Source organism: Triticum aestivum, chromosome 5D (genome assembly GCF_018294505.1).
Source record: "Triticum aestivum cultivar Chinese Spring chromosome 5D, IWGSC CS RefSeq v2.1, whole genome shotgun sequence".
Taxonomy (NCBI): domain Eukaryota; kingdom Viridiplantae; phylum Streptophyta; class Magnoliopsida; order Poales; family Poaceae; genus Triticum; species Triticum aestivum.
The window spans coordinates 450262869-450281558 of record NC_057808.1 but is presented as its reverse complement, the minus strand read 5'-3'; the positions used below and the strand labels follow the sequence as shown (position 1 = coordinate 450281558).

Sequence of the window (18690 nt, the reverse complement as noted above, 5' to 3'; positions counted from 1 at the left end):
TTTGATTTTACTGTTCACCCGAGAGCATATGAGCCCGGGTGCAGATTAGCCACGTCCGCCCCAAGCTTGTATCTCAAATGGATGTATCTAGCACTAACTTGATGCTATATACATCCATTTAAGGGACAAGTTTTTTCGGACAGATGGAGTACTATATAGCAAACGTATAATCAGTTTAGCAATTAATAGGCGGTGGCGACAAGACAATCTACCGCACGTTCAGCCGTAACCGATGCTAACCTGCTGTGTAAACATTGCAACAGCGGCCCTGGTGCTGCTGATCTCGGCGCCAGCGGTGGCCGCAGGGGATCCGCCGATGAAGATAGGGCAGCCGGGCTGCGAGACCAGCTGCGGCAACGTGAGCGTGCCGTACCCGTTCGGCATCGGTCCGGCCAGCTGCTACTTGCCGGGGTTCAGGCTCACCTGCGACCACGGAAGCAAGCCCCCGCGGCTGCTCCTGGGCGATGGAGGAACCAGCACGTTCGAGGTCGTCGACATCTCCCTGAAGAACACCACGATGCGGATCATCAGCCACGGGCTCCAAGCCATCAACATGAGCGGCGGCTCCGGCCGGTGGAGCCTGGGTGACCCCGTCGGTAGGATGTTGTATTTCCTGAAGCCGTGGTACAGCGAGTTCATCCTGGTGGGCTGTAACGTGCAGGCGACACTGCTGCGAAACGGTAGCGTTGTCAGCAGCTGCGCCTCTTTCTGCCCCACCGATGATGGCGGTGGGTTTACCTCGTATGTCGGGGGGACCAACTCCAACACCTGCTCAAGGGGAAGATATCCTGTGATACCAAGCATCACATGATACCATGATACCACATCTAAAAACTCAAAATTTGTGCTTCAAAAAATTTCAAAAAAAAATTATGGATGTTCAAAAGACATCTGTCTACCATCCCTAAAAAAATCAAATTCAAATTCGAAATATACATGGAGAAACAAAAAAGACAAATCTTCATGTGAATAGTGCCAACTTTGCTTTTGTCTTTTGTGGCACTATTCATGCAGAATTTGTTTTTTTTTTATTTCTCAGTGTGTGTTTTGATTTTGGATCTGAATTCTTTAGGGTTGGTAGACATGTGTCTTATGAATACTCGTGATTTTTTTCGAAATTTTTTGAACCACAAAAATTAGAGTTTTCAAACTTGGTATCATGGTATCATGTGATACTTGGTATCACAGGATATTTCCCCCCTGCTCAAGTATAGGCTGCTGCCAGTCGTCTATTTTCACTTACAGCGTGTCCATCGGCGTGGAGCTCAACCGGCTCAACTACAGCCTGCCCAAGAACAGGAAGGTGAATAATGTACTGCTTATCGCCGAGGTGGGTTGGTTAGAGCACAACCTGGGCGTGGTTCTAGAATTTACCTACGGCCACGACAGTGATGTCTGGCGGCGGAAGGCTGCTCAGCTCAGGGTCCCAGTGATTGTCGACTGGGCAGTGGCGCACGACGCAGCTGTGCATCATTCTTTGGGATCAGCATGCCCGGACGACCCAGCGCAGAGCATCTGCAAGAGCACCGACAGCAAATGCACAGATGCATGGCCGATATTTGGGACACAGAGGCACCTATTCGTGCAAGTGCGCAACGAGGGCTACGAGGGCAACCCTTACCTCACCGATGGATGCCAAGGTGAGTTTTCAACTTTATATCACATGTACACATGTCGTTGTTCTGTAAACATGATTCTACTTTTACGTAACTTATTAGTCTTAAACAAGAGATGATGAATTAGATTGTGTACATGCAGATATCAAGGAGTGCGATCAGAAAGAAAAACATGGCTGCTTCAGCGACTGTGAGGAACTGCCGGGATCGTTTCGGTGCCGGTGCCCAAAAGGAACCCATGGCAATTCTATGATACCCGGTGGCTGCGTCCAGTCCGCAGATACAAACAAAGGTATGACGATCCTCAGCCTATGGATTACAACTAGCTAGTGCATGCAAACGATGTAATAATTATTTTTTGGGGCCCTGCCATTCCATCTAAATGCTTGGCCAAAGATAGTGACAGTATATGTGTTTGTTTATTGCTTAATTTTCAGGTTTAATCATTGGTCTCTCGGTTGCCAGTGGCCTATTTTTTCTACTTTTGGTTCTTGGTGTGCTGCTAGTAACCCGTGGTTTTAAGCGACGCAAGGCAAAGGCGTTGAGACAAAAGTTCTTTAGTCAAAACCGAGGACAACTATTGAAGCAGTTGGTATCTCATAGGGCAGACATCGCAGAGAGGATGCTCGTCTCTTTAGAGGATCTAGAGAAGGCTACCAACAATTTCGATCAAGCTCGTAGGCTCGGCGGTGGAGGGCATGGCACTGTCTACAAAGGGATCTTGTCGGACCTGCATGTGGTGGCCATCAAAAAGTCAAATATTGTTGTCAGGAGAGAAATCGACGGGTTCATAAATGAGGTTGCTATACTCTCACAGATCAACCATAGAAATATTGTAAAGCTTCGTGGTTGTTGCCTCGAGACGGAAGTCCCTTTATTGGCCTATGAGTTCATTTCCAATGGAACACTCAGTGACCATCTTCACACGGAAGAACCAAGATCACTACCTTGGAAAGAGAGATTAAGGATCACAAGTGAAATAGGCAAAGCTCTGGCTTACCTTCACTCGGCTGTTTCAATCCCTGTAATACACAGAGATATTAAGCCTTCCAACATACTACTTGACGATGCATTGACAGTGACAGTGTCAGATTTTGGAGCGTCAAGGTACGTTCCCGTGGATCAAACTGGAACAACAACCGCGGTGCAAGGAACTATAGGGTACTTAGACCCTATGTATTATTATACTGGAAACCTAACGGAAAGTAGTGATGTTTATAGTTTTGGTGTCCTTCTTGTTGAATTGCTTACTAGGAGGAAGCCATGTTTGTATAGATCCATCGAAGGAAATGGGCTTGTCATGGAATTTTGTAGACTACTTGCAGAAGGCAATCTCTCCAAAGTACTAGATCCACAGGTTGTAGAGGAGGGAGGTATTAAAGTTGAAGAAGTAGCTACTCTAGCAGTGTCATGTGTGAAACTGAGAGCAGAGGAGTGACCAACCATGAGGCAAGTGGAGATGGCGTTGGAAGCTCTCCAAGCGCCATGGGTGATTCGATAGAAGAAAGAGATGAGAAGAAACACACGGCGACAAATTATCCATCAACTAGAAAACGACTAAAGGGAAGCGAAGCAAGCAGATGTTATAGCCAAGAAGAAGAGGTGTTGTTATCCGCGACATACCCTCGATAGTTTTGGTTCTTGTAAGTGATTTTTTAGCCATGGGGTATTCTTTATTTTATTGTGAACCAGTGTGTGTTATTGTACGAATATATGTGCCCACCAGAACACTCGGTTGCATGTTGTCGCACGCTCAGTCTTGAACTCTTGATGATGATATATTCATCCTGCATAAATTCCACTCCCACTCATGAGATTGACCAAGACATTATTCTTCATTTTGTTGGACATGTAGCTCCGATCAGGCTAAAATTTGAAGGGATTATTATTATTATTATTATTATTATTATTATTATTATTATTATTATTATTATTATTATAGTTTTCTTGAGCTCAAGTAGAGCCCCAACCGGCTTACGAAGGCCCTACGCGCCCCCGTGTGAGCCTGCCGCGTGGCCATCTGGTGGCCCTCCTGGCCACCATCTACGGGAGTCTTTTCGTTCTAAAATTTTTCACCTAAAAAACCAAAAACACTAGAAAACAGGAACTGACATTTGTCACTTGCTTAATTGTTTAGTACAAAGAAAAATGATATAATCGATGCCAAAACTTTGTACAAATGATATAAATATAGCATAAAATAATTAAAAATTATAGATATGTCGAAGACATATCACTACCCCAGAAAATTATTTAAATATAGCATGAAACAATCAAAAATTATAGATACGTCGTGTCAGCAGCATCATATTTTGCAGATGATTCTGAAAAAAGGCTCCAACAAATGGTTGATCTACCGTTTGGGTTGCATTTCTTGATAATGCCCTTTGGAAATAATTCTAAAAACGAATTTGTTGTACGTGTCACCCATAGCTTGCTTAGCTTCCTAGCTGTAGTTCATGTTTGCGACAATGGCACAACAGTTCATCTAGTATATATGAACCAACAAGCACATAGCCATTGGTCCATCTGAGCAACTATTGACACAGACACAAATTAAGAAGTTTACAGCAACAAGTCACGTAGACAAGCAAGCATCACCACCGCCAGCAAACAAGCATCGCCAAGTTCAGAAGTTAATGACATAGGAGCACCATAGACACTCCAACGACACAATAAGCTCCATCGTCGGCGGCGTCCATGATGCAAACCGACAAGTTCATTAGCACAAGAAAAAGCTTTCAAGTTCATTAGCACGAGCATAAGTTCATTAGCAAAACAAAATGACACAAGCATGGGTTTACAAGGCCACAAGAATCGACAATGGGCAGTGGCAGCAACAGCCGTCAACCTCAAGGCAGCATGAAGAAGAATCTAGTCGATGAGTTCCTTGCTATTAGAGAAACCCACTGAAAAATCACCACGAAAAAGTAACAAAAGGAACTTGGTGAGACTAAGTATCAGGATGTAAGGATAAGGTTACATATAAATTTGACCGATGCACAATAATTTATGGCATCCACTGGTGAAAGCAGTACCACACGAGGTTTTTTTTTTTGGAAAATAGAGGCATGCCCCCGGCCTTCGCATCATGATGATGCATGCGTTCATCTTATTAAAAATCCAGAAAGTAACGTCATAAAGGTCTTACAGCTCGCAAACGGAGCGAAACAAAGTAAAAAAACGAAAGAGTACAGGCGGACAATGACAACCGATACGGTAATAAGAAGAATAAGCTCCCTAGACTTCTATCCTGTTATGCGAGCGCCATCCGAACCGGTTGAATATAACCCGAGTCACCATCTCTCATTGGTTGCACCCAGTAACCAAAGGCTCCCTGGAGTCCATAGGAGTGAGTAAGGACCGCGTACGGATCCAAGCTGTAGCTCTGAAGATAACCTGCAAAAAAGTTAAGTTGTGTTGTCTGTTAAAAATCATATCATTCCTGCAGTTCCATATAGCCCATAACAGCGCACATATTCCAATCCGAATACGAGCTGCAGTAATCTGTTCAACCTCAGCTAACCAAGTCCCAAACAGAGACGCAATATCTACTGGAGGATTAATATTGAAAGCTATATGAATCGTTCTCCAAAGTAATTTGGCAAGTGGGCATTCAAGAAATAAGTGTTGTATTGTTTCATCCTGAGCACAAAAACAACACCGTGAATTGCCTACCCATCGCCTCTTAAGTAAGTTGTCCTTTGTGAGTATTACTTGCTTGTGGACAAACCACATGAACATTTTAATATGCAAAGGAACCTTAACCTTCCAAATATGTAGTGACCTTGAGAGGGGGCCAGAATTAATCAAATCCATATAAAAAGATTTCACCGTAAATATCCCATTCTTAGTTAACTTCCACTGTGCTGAGTCCGGCAGGTCGAAGAGTTGAACTTCAATCAATCTCCGAACCAAGTGCAGCCATGCTATCCATTTCTCACCCACTAACACACGTCTGAACTAGATGTTTAAGGGAATAGTTTGAAGGACGGTGCCTACGTAATCCTCCTTACGTTGCACAATATTATAGAGGATAGGATATTGTATGGCTAGAGGCGTCTCTCCTTACCACGTGTCCTCCCAAAATCTTGTTGACATACCGTTGCCAACCAGGAATTTGACCCTACGAAAGAACATGTCCTTCGTTCTCATAAGTCCCTTCCAGAACGGCGAGTCTGTCGGTCTCATAGTAACATGCGCTAGTGTTTTCGAGTGCAAATACTTATTGCGCAGGATTTGAGACCACATGCCCTCCGGTTCTGTCACTAACCTGTACAACCATTTGCTCATAAGGCATTTATTCTTAATTTCTAAGTTCTCAATACCGAGACCACCTTGGTCTTTAGGTCGGCAAAGGATATCCCATCGCGCGAGACGGTATTTCCTCTTGGCCTCATCAGAGTACCAAAAGAAACGAGATCTAAAGAAATCAAGTCGCCTTCGGACCCCTTTCGGAATTTCGAAAAACGAAAGTAGAAACATCGGCATACTAGTCAGTACTGAGTTAATCAGAACTAGCTGACCTCCATATGACATCAGCTTGCCCTTCCAGCAGCTGAGTTTTTTTTCAATTCGTTCTTCAATATATTTCCATTCTTTATTGGATAGCTTACGGTGATGAATCGGGATACCCAAGTAACTGAATGGTAAGGCACCTAATTCGCATCCAAACAATTGTCTGTAAGTTTGTTCCTCGTCTTTGGCCTTCCCAAAACAGAACACCTCACTCTTATGAAAATTAATTTTTAAGCCAGACAGTTGTTCAAATAGACACAAGATAAGTTTCATGTTACGGTCCTTAGCCATGTCATGTTCCATGAATAAAATAGTGTCATCCGCATATTGTAGAATGGACACCCCTCCATCAACTAGATGAGGAACTAGACCCTCTACATGGCCATGCTGCTTGGCTCTACCAATAATGACGACCAGCATATCTGCCACAATATTGAACAGCAGAGGTGACATGGAATCCCCTTGTCGCAACCCCTTATGCGTCTGGAAGTAGTGACTGATGTCATCGTTCACCTTAATTAATTCCAACACTACCTTTCTGGACTTGAGTATCCACTTGGTTCCTCCAGGTATCACTAAAACCCTTCATGCGCATTGCCTGCTGAAGAAAAGGCCATTTTACTTTATCATAAGCCTTCTCAAAATCCACTTTGAAGATAACCCCGTCTAGTTTCGAGTGAATATCATGAAGCGTTTCATGTAGGACGACCACCCCTTCTAGTATGTGTCGTCCCGGCATGAACGTTGTCTGACTGGGTTGAACCACTGAGTGAGCAATTTGTGTCAATCTATTGGTTCCAACCTTTGTGAAAATTTTGGAACTCACGTTCAGCAGGCAAATGAGCCGGAATTGTTCGATCCGAACAGCCTCCTCTTTCTTAGGTAACAATGTTATCGTGCCAAAGTTGAGGTGAAACAACTCCAAATGGCCATCGAAAAAATCATGAAACATAGGCATAAGATCATCTTTGATAATATGCCAACATTTCTTATAAAATTCAGCTAGGAACCCATCTGGTCCTGGTGCTTTATTCGGCTTCATTTGGGTTATGGCCTGATGAACCTCTTTTTCCGTAAATGGTGCAGATAGAACATCGTTCTCCGCTACCTGTAATTGAGGTATATCATCAATCACCATTTCATCAAGAGACACCGTGGTTGTATTCGGGAGACCAAAAAGTTTTTTATAATAATTAGAAATATACGCTTTCAGATTTTCATGTCCCACTATTGTCCCCTCGTCCTGTTCAAGTTGTATGATCTTCTTCTTCCTATGTTTACCATTTGCAACCATATGGAAGAATTGTGTATTGTCGTCCCCTTGGACAACCTTAAGCGTTTTGGCACGCAATGCCCACTTGAGCTCCTCCTCTCTCAGGAGAACACATAGGCCTTGCTCAGCTTCAGACTTGGTTCGGTGCTCATTAACAGAAAGGAGAGTGGTTTCAGCCTTTAAGTCTAATGCCTCAATCAGTTGAGTAAGACGCTCTTTTTCATGTTTATAAATCCCACTCTCATTTCTGGCCCAGCCTCCCAGAAATTGTCGGAGATGTCTAATTTTATTTTGCCATCTCTCGACATGTGTCCTACCCATAACCGGCTTAGCCCATTCGCGTGCAATCATCTCCATAAATCCTTCTCGCTCAAACCAGCTTTGCTCGAAGGAGAAGATGTTCTTATTTGCCACATGGGTAGCCTCACCCGAGTCTAAAAGGAGTGGTGTATGATCCGAGATTTCTCTCTGCATCGCATGAACCGACACCAACGGATATTTTTGTTCCCACTCCACACTAGCAAGTACCCTATCCAGCTTTTCATAAGTCGGAATAGGTAACGAGTTGGCCCATGTAAACTGTCTACTGGTGAGCTCTATTTCTCTCAAATTGAGACTCTCGATAATCATGTTAAACATCATAGACCAACGCCCATCAAAATTGTCATTATTCTTTTCTTCTCTCCTCCTAATGATATTAAAATCCCCCCGGACAAGTATTGGCAGACTTTCATCTCCACAAATCCGCACCAGATCGGCCAAAAAGTCAGGTTTAAATTCAGGTTGTGCTGCCCCATATACAGCAACTAGTGACCATCGGAACCCATCCAATTTTGATCTTACCCTGAATTTAACCGAGAAGTCTCCCTGAACCACATTAAGCACCTCAAACATCTCACACCGTACTCCTAGTAAAATCCCGCCGGATCTTCCTCTAGGAGGTAAAATGTGCCAGTCAAAATCGATACCACTGGAGAGGGTTTGAAGGAACTGTGATGTGAAATTATCTCATCCAGTTTCCAAAAGTGCAATAAAGTCTAAGTGTTGTTCTAACGTTGTCTCTGCTAAGAATCTTTGTTTAGCCAAGTCAGCTAGACCTCTGCTATTCCAAAAGAGTCCTTTCATAAATCATCATGAAATAAAGAAACACATCAAAGTACATGGCCGAACGATGAAATGTGATCATAACCCATCGAGCCCTAACTGATCATGATGTCGATCCTAGGGGCTAGACCGGAATGACGATAATGGCTACTCATTGGTGCAGATTGACAGGTACCTGCTCGCGCTCCTGCTCATGGAAGGTCATACTATTGTATTCTAGTCCCTGGTCTCTCTCGAACTAAGCTCTCGCCCCGCTTTACAAATAAAGAAACACATCAAAGTACATGGCCGAACGATAAAATGTGATGAGAAGACCCTCTTACAAAGTAGATCAAAAGATAAAATGAGAAGCCTAGAATAGGCTAACATCTCACCGAAGCATGACTCACGGCACCTGAGCTGCACAACAACGCCCTCATGAGGGAAATGACACAGAACGCCAACGCTACTGAGTCTGCGCAAACAGATGGAGGTTTTCACCCTAACCCAGACATAGGCTTGAGATCCACGACGACGTCTTTAGGAAGCAAGCAGTACCCACGGGCCTCGTTGTCGCCTGTGCGGCTGTGCCAAATAGCGTGAAGCTTTCACTCGAAAACTCGACTAATCCACCAAGAGGAGCCGTGATCACCGCCACAAACAGGGCCAGCCCATCCACACCAGATCTAGGCACTACCACAGGCCAGAGCAGACCAAAGCCTACACCCCTTGCCGCTCACAAGACCAAGAGGTAGAGCCATCACCGACATCACGGAGCCTCTCGAAAAGCCAAACGTGAAGCCACCATTCGGGACAGCTGCCTCGACATCCATTCCCATAGATATCGCCAACCATCCACGCCACCGCGGCCGACAACAATAAGAGGAGTGAAAGTCACCTCCTTTCACTCCTAGCTCGCCATCAACATCGGGTTTGGGTTCGGCGCCTCCACGATAGGTAGCGTCCACACTTGCGCCCCCATCCACTCTCGGTGAACCGGGGGGATAGAACCCAGACGGCCCAGTGACTGCCGACAGCCGCCGCCGAGCTAGCTCGAACGCCGCCATGTCCGTAGTCATCGACATCAATCCGTCAGACGAAACAACAGCACTCGAGAGCCCCACTCGGACGGACGACATGGACAGGCAGCAAGCAATAAGAACACAACACGAAGGCAACGGACACGGACCAAGTCAGACCCCATACGGGTCGTACCTGCGCGCCACCGCCCATTGCCGACAACCACGAACTAGATCCGTGCCGCCCACCGAAATTGACCTTGGGTGACTAAATTGAACACCTGCTTTTGTCAACTTTTTCAAAATGAAGTTCAAATATATATTCTTATCATTTTCTCCATACTTGCTGTTCCAAACTAATGATAGATACTCCCTCCTTCCCTAAATATAAGGCACGCATTGAACTTTGACTTTTCTGGTCTTCATCGCACAATTTTGACTATGATTTTCACTTACTATATGCCTACAAAATTATTATAAAGACATATGAAATAGAATTGTTTTGCAAGACAAATACGATGATGCCAATCATACATGTTCAATCCATGCATGTACTTTGGTATATATTAATGGTAAAAATCATGCATCAAAGACCGTGTAAAGTAAGCGCGCCTTATATTTTGGAAAAGAGGGAGTAGTAAGTATTTGGGTTATTAATCCATATAATCTACTTACGCCACCACCTAATTTCATTCTGGACACCTCGAGGAAAAGAATTGGGTTTGTTACGAAAAATGGAAAGATTTTCCTCTTCAAACGCAACTCTTTATTCATTGCTTACTGAATTTCATTGTTAGAAACTTGGATAGAAAAGGGGCTGCAGGACTGGACCACGATTAAACTTGCAGGAAGGGACTAAAAGCTGGTCTGGAGATCCCAAGTCAAACGACTGCGTATTATATAGCATAAAATCTTTAGAGAAAGTTAATTTAATCTTAATTTAGGTAATCCACACTGATGTAATGAAAGTGAAGGACTACAACAATGACAGAACGCCCCAGGAAATCGACGGCCATTTGACAAGATTGTAACTCTATAATTATGGAATAAAATCCTTTCCTCCTCGCAATAAAATAAAATAAATAGATCGACCGCCATTTCTCAAGATTGAGGTTAGGTAAACTCAACAATTGACTTTGAATGGAGTATAGTAGAGTTTTTGTTCACTCTCACGCGCCAACGACGCTTTGACGTTGTCAACTGATAACACCAGATACTACAATATAGCAAAACTGAAATCAGCTAACTCTAGTGACAAGACAATCAATCTCCGTGCTGCTGTAGCTGATGTTAATAACTAGTTGTGTATCCGTTGCATTACAGCGTTGGTCTTATTCGCTCCCGTATAACAGTACACCAATTTCGTTGATGTTATTTATTTCTTTTTCTTTCCAATTTTGTTATGCGATACATGAGTTTTTTTAACTTGTGATATGCCATTTAAAAATTATTTTTCTGAATTCATACAGATGTTCATCCAGAATTACAAAAAGCATTGTGTATTAACTATGTACTTCAAAAAGTTGGTCGTCGTGTATTAAAAAATGTCCATCATGTAATTAAAATATGTTTGATATGTGCCTCAACAAAGTTCACTGTGTACTAAAAAATGTTTGACACAGATTTGAACAATATTTGACGTGTGTTTAAAACATGTTAAGCATGTAAGTAAAAAATATTAACCGTGTATTTACAAAAATGTTTGACATGTATTTGAAAAACGTTTGACGTGAAAAAATGTGCACCATCTGTTTATGAAATGTTCAACCTATTTTTTAAAAAATCATCTTTTACTTAGAAAAAATGTTTAACATGTATTTGAAACACGTTTGACGTGTTTTCAAAGATGTTCATTGTGCATTTACAAAATATTCAACATGTATCTTAAGAAAATGTTCAACATGTATTTGAAAATTTTGTGAAGTGTGTTGAAAAAATGTTCACCGTGTATTTAATAATTGTTCAACAAGTATATGAAAAATGTTCGAGGTGTATTTATAAAACACTTACCACATATGTTGAAGGGAAAAGGAACTAAGAAAAAAAATTAAAAAAGAAAAATCAAATCAAATTTGAAAACATGTAGGATGGAATGCACATATGTTGAAGGCGAAATTAGTGTGCAAGCCCGACGCATGCCCGAAAGCTTGTAGGATGGAGCGCACCGCCGTCAGCTCGGCCCTGTCCGGATGGCAGAAGATAACGACGTCGTCAGCGTATAGGGACACGCTTGGGGCGACGTGGCGGGGGGTGAGGCGCCGGAGGATGCCCATGCCCGTGGCGGCGCTGCAGGAGGGAGTTGAGGATGTCGATCACCAAGGTGAAGAGCATGGGGGACACCGGATCGCCCTGACGGAGTCCTTTCGCATGAGGGACTCCGCGATGCCGACACATCTCCTCATGGCCATGGCGATCTGCCAACCAGATCTCAAGCGCGTCAATCGCATCATCAGAGACTTCTTATGGCATGGGCGCCGCGAGGCCAACGGCGGGCACTGCCTGGTTAACCAGCAAAAGGTGTGTCGGCCACTCGAGTTCGGCGGCCTCGGCATCTTGGATCTCCGGCGTTTTGGCATCGCGCTGCGCACGCGATGGTGCTGGCTACAGCGCACAGAGTTGGCACGCCCTTGGAGACACCTCAAGCTGCCCGACGACCCAGAGGCTCGCGCCATCTTCCGCGCCTCGACTATGTGGACGGTGGGCGACGGGCGTTCCTGCCTCTTCTGGGAGGATCATTGGGTGGACGGCCAATCCATCTATGATTTGGCGCCAGCCCTTGCCTCCCTTGTCCCCCAGCGACGCCGTTGTTCCTGCTCTGTAGCGGACGGCCTCCACCATCGCGCCTGGATCCGCGACCTTAGAGGAGCCCTTACTCCGGTGGCCATGGTCCAGTACCTTGAGCTCTGGCCGCCTTAATCATACCACCCTCTTCAACGAGCCGGATCACTTGAGTTGGCGCTGGACGAACAGCAGCTGCTATTCCGCTAAGTCCTGCTACAACGCGCTCTTCATTAGTTCCATCCATGCGCCGCACTGGCAGCTGACTTGGAGATCATGAGCCCCCCTTCGGATTAAGTTCTTCACGTGGCTGGCGCTCCAGGACCGGTGCTGGAGCGCTGCGCGCATGGCCCGCCCCGGTCTCCCCCACCATGCCCTCTGCTTGCTCCGTGACCAGGAAATCGAGTCCATGGAACACCTACTGATAGATTGTCCTTTCTCGAGGTATATTTGGCATAGCTGCCTTGCTTGGTGCACCCCTCCAGCTCATGCGCTGTCCGCTAGCTCTCGGTTCCTTGACTGATGGCACACTACCACGTCAAACGCCCCGGTGGCACAAAGGAAGGGCCTCTCCTCACTCATCTGGTTCATCGCCTGGTCTATTTGGAAGCACCGCAACTATTGCGTGTTCGACGGCGGCTCCCCCTTAGCCACGCAGCTATGCCTAGACATCTGCGAAGAAGCGCGCTCCTGGATCAAGGTAGGAGCGACCTGGTTAGCCGCCATAGCACCGTAGGCGCTAGATGAATGTACTCGGGCTGAGTATACCCATCCTCTATCATGCTCGCGCTAGCGTCTACGCCATCCCTGTGTATGTAGCACTCTAGCGCCCCTCCTTGTACGCTCTTTTTCTACCTATAAATGAATGATACACAAGCTTTACGTATTCGTGAAAAAAAAATCTTGGGTGGTAGAAGACAAATCGTTTACAATGATCTTTATAAATACCTAGCCAATCCCTGAGGAAATTAAACATGATCTCTGGTTGCATGAGCAGGCCACCTTTTTTTATAAAGAACTAGTTAAATCTCAGTTTGATATGTTAGTCCCCAAATCCAGGTGGCAAGGTGTTCGCGGCTGTGGCGTTTCTCTTTGGCGGGTACTAGGCGCCGGCGGGCCGGCCGAAACAGAAAAAAAAGCCCTCTTCTGCCATTGACGTCCCTGCAGCAACCTCCCTCGCCATGGATACGAGAGCGTCCCCACCTTGAAGCACCGCCGGCTCGCCGCCGCTCGCCATCCCCGCCGGTTCCAGCAGGACGACGTCGCCCTCGTAGCAGTGTCCAATGTTGTAGAACGCATGATGCCTTCATCCTTGTAGCAACTAGTCGTCGCCATCGTAACACGCCCGTCGCAGCACCACCATGCCGCTGGCCATTGCTCCCGGCGTCGCCGCTCATAGCATCGTCAACAGACGATGCCTTTTTTTAAGTTTTACGGTGGAAGCTTTTTTCACAACGGTTGGAGCTTTTTTACACGCCGGATGAAGCTTTTTCTCATTCCGATCGAAGCTTTTCTCGTCGCCGGTTGAAACATTTTTCCACGTTTGAAGCTTTTCCTCTATGCCAGTTGTAGCTTTTCTCCATGGTTGAAGCTTTTTTCTATGCCGGTAGAAACTTTTTTCAAAGCCGGTTAAAGCACCCTTGAGTAGGTGCCGGTTGCAACAGCTATGTACGTCGTCTCCAGCTCCGGTTGGTGCTGATTGCAACACCGCCGTCAGGTGGCACCGTTGTAGCAGGAGGGTTGGGGGAGAACGCCATGGCTGGTAGAAGGGGAGGCGGCGGTCATGGCTGGTTGGTGAGAGGAGAGAAAAAAGCATGCAGCCAATTCTGAAGAAGAAGACAAGGGAGCGGAAGAGCGAGAGCCTGTTTGGATCACAGCCCTGACGCGCCTGACCAAAAAATTGGTCGTTGACCAGAGCATGGCGTGAGTTTGGTTGGGATAAGGTGGGTCCCGCCAGGGCAAGTGGCCAGTGGTTTCTCCCGAAGAATGCGCTCTAGCGACGCGCCGGCCCAACACTTGACCGGTCAACCGGGTATAAGTGTTTCCCTTTCTCTTTTTTTTCCTTTTTTTTAAGAAAAAACAAGGAATTACCATTAAGGAATCTTACACTCTTAAAAAGTTAATCCCGCTACTAGCAATTCTCTCAACATGCACAACGTCCACATCAGCATGGTGCCACATCAGCGTTCAATTTGCAAAACCAAACCAATCAGTCTGATTCCGGTCTACCATGTCACTGCTAATAATCTCCCATGATTTTTTTCCCATCTCCACGGACCCTTCTCCTGTACGCTTCACTTTGTCTTTCCCCATTATTAGTTTGATACGCTTCGTCCTCATCTTCTCCGATGTCCACTCAAGTACTAAAAGGATTGATGAATTTGCTCTTCCTCTACATATTCTCCAAGCAAGAGTAGCAGACGGATTCGTTATAGTAGCTCCGCTCGCCTTCAAGCAGTGGTACACGGAGCAGCCCCAACCATCGTCCCCGCGGCAACTGCTGGCTGCAACCATTCCCCCTCGATTGAAATCTCAACCCATCATCCCCGGGGAGCCATCCCCTTCTTCTTCTCCACCTTTTCTATTGCATGTGTTTCCACCCCTCCCAGGTCCCTCGGCAAGTGGGATCTGTCTCCACCCCGAGCATAATTTTTGATTCACGGGTTTCTCCTTTGATAAGATGAATTTGCAGCCTCGGTCGTCCGCGCTCATGCCTGTTGGTACTACGCATGCTTGATGGGATGATTCTCGAGGCCTATCCATCGCAGACATCTGGTTTCAATTCCCCTACTGTATCAGGTTTCGTCCAAATCCCCCTCTTCACAGTACTCTTATATGTTGTCTAGTTGCTTTGCCGCCACAGTATCTAGCAGTTAATTAAGCTGCCGATTATTTTATATCTGTCAATGTGTTCTGGGTATAGCTAATTGACAATTCGGCTCTGCATTCTGACACTGTCTTTTTGGATTGTGACGTAAATTCTGTTTTGGCATATCCAGGAAAAAAGTGCATGGTTTAAACCATATTTATCTTCATTGCAGGTTATCCAAAAATTGCAGGTTTAAACCATGTTGAGATATTGCAGGTTGTCCAAAAGACATGGTGGTGCAATAGGGGATCCGACACATGGCTCACATGGGTATCAAACTTTGCCCTTATTTGAGGCCATGTTTTCTTGATCTCTTTTTCGATTCAACAAGAAACATCAAATTATCCGATGTAAGATTGTTTATTCTAAGTGGCTCCTCACCATTTTTTACACTATTGGTTCTCAAGCCATCGTGCCAGGTAATCCTAGGTTATTTTGATTTTTTTCATTAAAATTAATGTTTCAGTTGATGTGAATAAAATGTTCACGATCGCACCAATCTTTTTTTTTTTGCGGGTAAGACGATCACACAATTTGCATAAAAAACTATTGCATAAAGTCTAATTCCTGTATCTGACAAAAAGTAGTACAGTAGCATATACCTTTAATAAAAATTGCACTTAACCAACTAATAAGTCCTGACTAATCAAGTTGTCATCTTCTCATATGTAACAGTACACATGTTTCTCTCACCACAATTTTTACAGTTGCATAACAATGTGTCAACTACTTTGATAAAGATTGTCGTCAAAACATGCTATTTTCCCTTGACTGCAGATTTTTCAAGATGACATATTTATGGTTTCCTCATGGTATTTGCGTGCGACTTTGCTCAATAACTAAGTTCAAATATTTTTAGTCATTTCATACTTTTTGTTGTTCTGGGGAGTTGACAAGTGGTAGACCTTCTTTACTATATAGCCATTCATAGTAATTGGAAGGCACCCTGAAAAGAACTATGAATTTAAAATAGGGTAGGGAATTTGTTTGCACGCTCAACAGAAAAGTTAATTGTATGGACAATTTCGGAAGCTTACACAATGTATCCCTATTTCATGCTTTCATCTCCTTGCATCCGCTCACATTTGTAATATATTGTCTCTTGAAGTAGTTTGGCATAATAATGTACCGCGATATTGTTCATATTTTTTCTATCTACTGCTAAGAAAAATCACAATAAGTTCCCGCAGCAACGCGCGGGGTATCATCTAGTTTTCTGAGTGCATCTGGCACATCGGCCAAGCGGTAGGAATTACCAGTATTCTCGCATAGGCAGCGAGCTTATGAGACAGTTTGTTCCTGATACGTTTTACCGCGTTAACTGGTATTTCTTTGAAGCTACTCATCAGAACTTTGGCATAAGCGATGAGAGGAAATATGGCCGATTGTTTTTTGGCGTTTGAGCACAGAAGTGAGGCCACGTTGGCACAGTCCGTCTCGATACAAAGAGGTCTGCGGTACATCTTCCTTAATTCGGACAAACCCCATAGGATAGCAGACACCTCGGCCTCTTCAGGCGTGCTACAAGGGGACAGCCGCTGACTGATGGAAAGGGAAACAATCCCATTGCAATCTCTGGCATGCTAGGTGAGTACTCATGAGTGCTTGCAAGAGTGAGTGAATTAGTGCAGATCTTTGATGCATTTAGTTCTTGGAGGCACAACTTTTACATGTCACTCACGTACTAATTTAAAAGTAGTCTGTACTATTAATTTATTTCTCATGTGCTTCCTGAAGTTTTTGGTACTTCACTGTAGCATGAGCACATAGTATTTGACATGCGTTGTGGATCATCTCACCCCTAAAGCAGTGAACGAGTCAGAGGTATTTGAGGAAATCACCTCGAGTTGTTTGATAATTTAGCATCCAATTCTCATTTTGTTTCCATCTAAATCCCGAGGCCTACACTCTCAGAACTCAGCAGTACTATTTCATTGGTGACAAATTGAACTCTGCAGTACTGTTCAGAGAGTACTGCTCCTTTATGAATCTAGCTGCAGCAAGTAGCAATTTGAATTGACGCAAGAAAGTAGTAACCATGAACAAGATGCTCCTGATTCTCTAGTATGTGTGTGGTATAGTACACTTCTTTTTTGCTGCAGTATCACAATATTGCCTTCTTATTTTTTTTATGTTAATGTGTCATAGATACTTTGATCAGACTTAGCTTGCCGGTTACTTATATACATAGTTTCCTGCCTGTATCTTGCTGGAAGTCCAAAAACCCAGTAGCTTATGCAGCCTATAATTAGCTTTTCAATATTGTTAGATGACTTACACTAATAGAAAACTGGGCTTTGGTCACAGGGCAATATCCACATTAGTCCCGGTTCAGTCACGAACCGGGACTAATGCGAGCATTGGTCCCGGTTCGTGCGGCCAGGGGCCTGCCGGGTCTCGTGGGGGCATTGGTCCCGGTTCGTCCGGCCCCTTTGGTCCCGGTTGGTGGGACAAACCGGGACCAATGGGCCACGCTCCTGGCCCACCACCCTTTACTCCCGGTTCATACCACAAACCGGGACTAAAGGGCTGGTCCTAGTTATGGCCAGTGTTTAGTCCCACCTCGCCAACCGAAGGGCGCTCACACCAGTTTATAAGCCCGTCCCTCTCTGCCTTGTTGAGCTCCTCTCAAAGTGAAAATTGATGCCCTTATACAGGGAATTTGACCTAAATTCATAGTAAATTTCTTTGAATTTCATAGAAATTTATTATGAATTTAGGTTGAATTTTCTCTATAGGCGCATCTATGTTCATTTTTTATAGTAAATAAAATAAATAAACCTTAATAAAATAAATAAACCTTAATAAAATAAAATAAAATAAACTATAGTAACTAAAAAAATAAAATAATTAAAGTAAAATACATAAGTAATTAGAAATAAAATAAATAAGTTTTTTGTTGTAAGTAGAAACAAAACAAAACAAATAAAGCAAAAGAGAAAACAAAAAACAGAGGAAAAAAATTATGCCACCTACTGGGCCACCACGGCCTGAATACGACTTGAAACCCATCCATGGGCCAGGATTCAGGCCCGCAGAAGGCCCAGTAGGCCCCACAGGCAAAGAGAACGGTTAGGCCCGAAAGCCTGCAGTTGAGAGGAGCTCGAGAGGGTGGGCGCAGCAGCGCTTATAAACCACTCTCGAGCCCTCTCAACTAGCGAGGTGAGACTAAACTTTTGACGCGGGGCAGCACAAGGCCATTGGTCCCGGTTGATGCCACCAACCGGGACTAAAGGGGGTCATTGGTCCCGGTTTGTGGCACCAACCGGGACCAAAGGCCTTTAGTCCCGGTTGGTGCCACGAACCGGGACCAATGAGTTCCCTATATATACCCCGTCGCCACAGCATAGCACTCCACAATGCTCTATTTTTTCTGGCCGGCGAGGGGAGGGCATTTGGGTGCTCTAGCTCACCTCCTATGCACATGAGGTGTTCGATGAAATGTCTGAGCCACACTAGTTAATCTTTCTCCTCTCGAAACTCGACCTCCGAGCTCCATTTTCCCCGAGATTTGTCTAGGTTTAGCGGTCCGTC

At 44.8% G+C, this 18690-nt stretch overlaps 1 pseudogene; it reads left to right on the top strand.

The window, feature by feature from the left end:
- Positions 1-232: 232 nt before the first annotated feature.
- LOC123120892 (wall-associated receptor kinase 3-like) lies at positions 233-3248 on the top strand (annotated as a pseudogene).
- Positions 3249-18690: the final 15442 nt, after the last annotated feature.